Below are 7,500 nucleotides of genomic sequence, written 5' to 3' on the forward strand. Positions count from 1 at the left end.
CTCTTTTAATAAGAAAATATTTCTTGTGTTTCAGACGTTTGTAAATAAATGAATTTTAGATTGATGTATCTTTATTAGATTTTGCAGTAATATTATTTTTCTTTCTGTAATATATCAAGCAGATAATGTCCACAGTAACCACAACTCATAGATATTTTCCGACTTGGAACATAAGTAATTTTTGTTCCTTTGGATAAGAAAAGGGCGACTTTCCAAATGGTGTTTTCATTTGAGATTTCGAAATGTTTTCTTGGAGATTTCGAGAGAATGGAATTTCACTTGGAAAGTTTAGAAGAGCGTTGCCAAGTTACTTTTTCTAAGACCAAAGTAAAATATTTCTTAATTTGATCAAAGCTTATACTTACCAACAAATTAGTATTTTCTAGAAAGTAATTCTTTTATGATAATTACAAAATCATAAAAAATATCAAATAACATTTCTGCATTTTGTTTCTATTCTCTTTTTTTCTGAAATCCACATAATGTATATGCTTTGCTTTCATAAATGATAATCAATGAATATATTTGTGCTATACATATGAAAAAACGACGATGCTAATCATTATCTTTTTGTTCATATTCAGTCTACTAATAAATTCCGTTATTCGTAATTATTCGTTTATAAACAAAAGTCCAGATTCCAAGTTTAGGCTATATCAAAAAATTTTGAAATAGGAAAAAAAAATATAATAGTAAAACAAATTAGTAGAGAGAGAGAGAGAGAGAGAGAGAGAGAGAGAGAGAGAGAGAGAGATCATGCAACAAAATTAATACCGAAGTTATAAGTGAAATCGTTTTTTTTTTTTTTTTCTTACAATGAAATGGCGATATTTCGCGTGTTGGCGATACTTGTAATTCTATATTTTGAAAGACTATAAAAATAGTTGTATCATAACATCCATATTATGCATATTATTTTCACAAAGTAAGAATCTATTCTTATAAGTAATAAAATTAACCTTAGGTAACTGAAAGTTTGGTAGTTTGATTAAAACTCACTTTACACAGGCTTCCATGTACATTATAAATTCATCAATGGCCAAGTTCTGGATTCAGGTATAAAAAAAATATTATCTGAGAGAGAGAGAGAGAGAGAGAGAGAGAGAGAGAGAGAGAGAGAGACAGAGAGAGAGAGAGAGAGAGAAGACTATGTTTGAAAATATTACTGTAATTAATAAGGATGTGTGAAGTAATATGGAGATCTTTCATGACAAGTTACTGATTTCCATAGTCACAAATATTATACACAATTTCGAGCTCTTGAGAAGCTCGCAGTTTCCTAAAGGTAAAATTGGTAGAAGGTTAGAGTTGAGAAAGAAGAAATAATGAAATATGATGAAGCTATATTTTTTTTTGTCTTTTGCTTTATGTATAAGGGAAGCCAAGTTTTGCGTGAAATTACAAAGCCCTGTTCAGAGATTTAAAAGAGGACATGGTTTTTACAGAAAAAAAATGGAAATAACAGGATACTCTTATACCTCTTTTGAATTGAGTAAATTTTTATCATACTTCTTGATTAGGGTTGTAGTGATTTTATATATTCATCAATGCCTCCCCTTATTCAAGTAGAGAGTTAAAGCAATGCTCAAGTCATATAGTTTTCAACAAACTCACATTCCTTGTAATCTGCTAAAAATTACTGTTAGTACGACCAAATGAAACAAAACATTTGACGCTCGATTAATAAGTTGAAACATTCACTCATAAAAATGTTCAGCTTATTCTTCATTTACAATTAATATAATTGTACTGAAAATTTATTTTACCTTATCATTTACTCTAGACCGCACAAGTTTCATGCACCCTTATACACTGTAACAATAGACTACCCTGTGTAAGATTGCTAGCTTATGCTTTAATTTGTTTGAATTTTTTGGCTGCTTTTGCTCGTAAGTCCTCGTATATAAGCTCGTTATCAATTTAAGTTTATTTTGATTCCTCTCACCTCTCTGTTACAACTGAACAGCCAACTCGCACAATTGGAGACCACTGGAGGAAGAGGTCCATCCCACCTTCCCCCTCATGCAGCCAAGCGATCACTGAATACTCATTCCAAGAAATCTCAAATTGGCTTTGTGATGAATCGGACACCCAAATAAATATGACACCCTAAAAAAATATCACCTGATCAGTACTCACCATCACCAGCAACCCATTTAACCAAGCTTTTTCAACTCTCTCACCAGCCTCTGGGAGACCAAAAGACTTTGCTCGCCTCAAGGAAATGACTAGTACCACTCCCGTGTAACCTGATGCAGATGGACATCCTCGTGAGGGGAACCTACTTCATGCCATTTTGATACAACGCTTACCAGAACTTTTATGCGCCGCCATCCTCTAATGTCTATGTTTTACCAGTATGACCATAATATGCCAAGAAATCACAAGAAAAGAACATCACCGATTATTATTAAACCTAATGAAATAACATTTAATATATTTATTTGAACATAATGAAAAATCACTTAATAACTTTAAACAGCTGTATCCTAAATCAATGCACATCATCATCAAACAGTTAACTAACTGTATTACACTAATAAAAAGTATCATAATCGGGCAAAGCTATGTTCCTCCACTTGTTTCCCCCCCCCCCCCCCCCCCCCCCAGAATCAACCCCCAAATCCATTGTGCAGATTCACGTGGCTGTCATCTTTAAAGCACCTGGCTTCAAAGACAACAATGCATCATCTACCGAGATAGGTTTTGCCAGTATAAAGAATCTGGCCTCCTATGTCACCCTTAACTGGTGTCAGGTAGGGCATCAAAAAAAAAATGTTACAGCAGAACACAGGCTCAACCAGACTGTGAACAAACAAAATAATCCTCAACAACTACAATAGCAATGTTCAAAATTCCTGAGTTTCAATCTGTGCCTGTCAACCTACAACAAGGGACATCGACAACAGTGCAGCAAGTTTATCTCTTAATATCTAGCAAAGTAAAAGTAAAATTTAATCCTAAGGAGGTTATACCCATACAAGTTATACTAATCCTTCTTTTTAATATCATATTAAACATAGTACTGACTGTTTTCAGGGATAATGAAAAGACACGTTTTCCTTAGATAATGAAATCATGCAAAAAAGGATTTTACTTACAATTATGTGATCGATACTATCTTTCAACATTTCCTAGGAACATATTAGATCATCTATAATGCGAAAACAGGTGGAAGGTGCTTAATATCCTCTGCATGGAAATAAGTAATCATTCCATTAACCAGTTATTATTTATTTTAGCCTCCTGGACCCGTCGTTTATTGCTAATATTTTCGAAACAAACAATCACTTCAGCTTGGTATATTTGCACCGGTTAATTCACACCACTCTTTAGTTGTTGATGTTATTATGCATTGTCTGTTGTATTCAAACAGCCAAAAGGCACACGGACTCTTTTTCACACTTTTTGGTTGATGCAGCTAACAGCTTAGCCCTGCATTTCTTTATTCCTTGATCGTTCAAGCTCAATGTAATCAAAACAGCCCCTGCAGCCCATGTTGCCGAGATGACGTCACAGCTATGGCTTGTGGCATCCCCAAGATGCAGGGAAATTTTAACCGGACATATGTGAAAAAATTCAAATCGCTATAATGTAGTAAATCAGCGCATGACGTTCGTATTTTCTTATGATCAAATGATTCTACACGTTTCAGAATTTAAGTGAAAATATTAGTTATTATGTTCGTGTCAGAGTACCTTGAAATTTTTGAGCTAAAAGAGAGATGAGAGAATATCAAAGTTCAATGAATATTTGCTGAGATATTTTGAGGAGATCCCCAATTCCACCAGTATTAACTGCCTGCAGATATTTTTTTTTCATGAAAATTCTTGAAAAGGTAAGGAAACTTCAGCGAACATCCTATATATTTAATTACATTTCCTTCGACATAATCATCTTATGTCCTGAATGAGTTTAACAACTGGAGCCTAATATACAATATTCTATGAATTAATATAATTTCATAAAGATAAACATTGGATGATCATTCATATTCACCACCTAATCTTTATCAAAATTATTAAAAGCGTAATTTGTACAGTTATTGTTTAATATTATATGTGTCCTATGGTTTTTTGTTCACTGAACAGTAAACAATCATAAAAAAATGACATGCATGTTCGTAAAACGTTAGTTTAACCTTCTCTTCCAGAGATCGGATATTTCTTTCTTAAATAGCCACTCTATTGCGTAATCGACTGTTAATACTGTCTATAGTTAAACTTTGTGGCAAAGTCATTAAAGTAACTAAACTTGATATTCCGTTTCCAAATGCACAAATCAATAAATCGTTTTTAATTACTATAGCTAATGCGTTTAGCGCATATAACTCTGATTTCATTTCTGTTTTTTTTTCACACCAAGTGGTGTCTTATTCATTTTTTCAATATCCAGATGCTAAACTTCTTTCCATTTTATCAATAGAAATCATAATATTTTCCGATGTAACGCTACTAAAGTAGAAAGGTAATTTACATAGTTATTAGGTCAATGCTTTTGTAGTCTTTCGTGATGTCATTCAATGTTTAACACTCGTTAATACACTAGAGCCGCAGATGTTTCTATAGTTGATTTTTCCCCCCTTTTTTATATTTTTTCTTTTTTTTTGGGGGGGGGAGGGGGTGGGGGGGGGGGGAATAAGCAATTATTGAATAAATTTTTGTCAGTAGGTAAAGCGGTGAACGCAAATTTCAAATTGTTTCGTCTGAATAGTTAGAAAGAATTACTAGACTTCTCAATATTTACTACTAACATAATATTTTCTTACGATTGTTATAAATATCATACATTTGGTATTTTCATATCTTAAATCAGTTTTATTTTGCTTGATATAGCTTTCCTTGTTGAACTAATTATCTTTTGAGCTACGTGTTGGGATTGCCAGTTTGCAAATTTCGCAGGAAATCCTCTGAGATTTGTAGCATCACTTTCGACGTCTACTCTACAATGTATATACGGTAACAATGGCAAAAAAGAAAAAAAAATAAGGACAACGGTTTATTGCCCATGGCATAATTTATTTATAGCATTGAATTTCTTTGGCCATAAAAATTATGGCAACCTTTGGGAAATAGGAAGATTTATGGCAAAAAGAGCGATGTATGGCACAACCTGGCAACCATAGACCAAGTGTGTTTGCTCATTAAGAAGCGCAGTTCACGAGAGGGCGTTTCATTACAGAACCAAATATTTCCCTGGACTCCGAGTTTACCCTCAGCAAAAACGTATATATTTTCAAGTAATTACCTCACTATTTTCTATATCCCCATTTTACGTCCTTATAACTAAGAAATGCGCTTTTAATATCTAGAGCTGAATAATTGAAGGAAAAAGAACGGAAATATTATTAAGATAATTTATTGAAGTATTTTTTAACATTAAACTTTGAAGGATGTTATCATGAAAAATTATTGCAATATCTCTGATGTGTTTAATTCCCCAGAAATATAACTATGAGGATATATTCATTATTTGTTACATCTTTCATTCGGAAAACATATAATTTGGGAGCTTTGCAAGAGACTTTATTTAATGGGCTAAGCTACTTACTGTCTCTTAGTTACTGATCTTAATAATTAAACTTTAAATTGGTTAATTTTAACAAAACCCAATTAATATACGATAAAGTTTCATTCATCTAAACTCTCTTTTTATTTAGTTGGAAGTAGAGCTAAAAATGTAAATGAAACTAGCAAAAATTTAGAATAAAACTGTAATTAAAGCTTGAGATTTTAATGCAATTATCAATTATTATGTTTGAAATTTTAACTAAACTCTCTTGTCTCTCAACGTGGAATAAATATTAGAAATTAAATTCTATATTCATTCTTGGTCTTTCTAATCTGACGAATAGATTTTTCCTCCTTTACATTCTTTGCTCAATAAAGAACCAAAACAATAACGAATAGTTTTTGAAAGGTTTTCAATCTGAGTCAGTGATATTTTTAATATGATTTATTCCAAAACTGAGCATTACTCACTTCATGATTCATAAAAGGTTTCGAATTTTAACAAATTGTTAAAATATATATGTAAAAAAGCATAACTCATTTAATGCTGAGTAGTAATTTCAACATTCTAGTAGCATTTACATTCCTAAATACTCTCCATGATTTTTTTCCAATAACCCACTTTACCCTAGACAATATAAAAAGTATATTTCCATCATCATTATCTTCATCGTCATCATTGGAAAGTATCTACTGGAATTGATACAAAAACTTCTTTCGGTAAATTTTTTCTTGCTTCAATGTGAAAAGACTTCAGTCCTAAACAAGCCTTTCCTTTTGAGGTTTTAGAATTCCACATTACAAAGGTATAAGAACTGAATATTACTAATTTAAATCACTGCGATACAAGCGATATATTAAACAACTATATATTTCAATAATAGCGGAATATACGTACTTGATAATTTTTAAATATTTATATCTATAAATCATATATACATGAAAAAAAATATTCATATATTCATATCGAGTATTACCTTTGTTAATTATATTATCAGTGTCTCACGACCTATTTCAATCGTTGTATAGTTTTGTGTACTATACCCAATAAGTAATATATTTGTTATTATTCTAGAAGAATTGTCGACTCTCAATCGTTTAGTTCCCTTCCAGGAATGATATTTAGATATACTGTCAACTTGAGCGAACGGTTTTATCACAAATGAATATATTAGGAAAATAGTGTTTTGTCTGCTTTCCTGATTATAAATAAGTGTACTTATAACGTCATATCTGTGGTCTTCTAGAATATGATTTTGTTTTTGCTTTTTGTATCCAAGACCATCATATATAGAGAACTTTTCAGTCTTTTTTTCAAAATGATATAACGAAATAGAAAAAAATAATGTGGAACTTTCTTTCCAATAATTTTGTTCCATACTAATTTTTGTTTCTTTTAGACTTATAACAGTATGACAAAAGACTTATCAAGATTCTTGCCTACAGTTATTCTGAGATAATCATGATTCTTGTCATAAAGAGAGGAATCAAGGACTTAGTTCGCCACTCCTACTATCATTTTTAGGAAGAAAATAATGCGTATTTTAAAAGCAATATTCAGTGCAGGTAACCGGCATTCTAGGCCTAGTTTCTGGTTTTGTTTTTATTTGCTGGGAAAGATCGTTAAATATCAGGACAACTCGATTGCTTTTTATAAGGATAGAAGAGACTCCTTATCTTTGGCAAGCATCTCTTCAAGGCGAAGGACACTCCAAAACCAAACCATTGTTCTCTAGACTTGGGTAGGGCCATAGCCTCTGTACAATGGTCTTCCATTGTCTTGGGTTAGAGTTCTCTTGGTTGAGGGTACTCTTGGGCCCACTATTTTATCTAATTTCCCTTTTTCATGTTATGTTAAGTTTTATAGTATATGTAAGAAATATTTACTGTAATGTTGGTACTCTTCCTCAAAATTTTAATTTTTCCTTGTTTCTTTTCCTCACTGGGCTATTTTCCATGTTGGGGTGACTAGGCTTATAGCATCCTGCTT

This window comes from Palaemon carinicauda, chromosome 23 (genome assembly GCF_036898095.1).
Source record: "Palaemon carinicauda isolate YSFRI2023 chromosome 23, ASM3689809v2, whole genome shotgun sequence".
NCBI classification, from domain to species: Eukaryota; Metazoa; Arthropoda; class Malacostraca; order Decapoda; family Palaemonidae; genus Palaemon; species Palaemon carinicauda.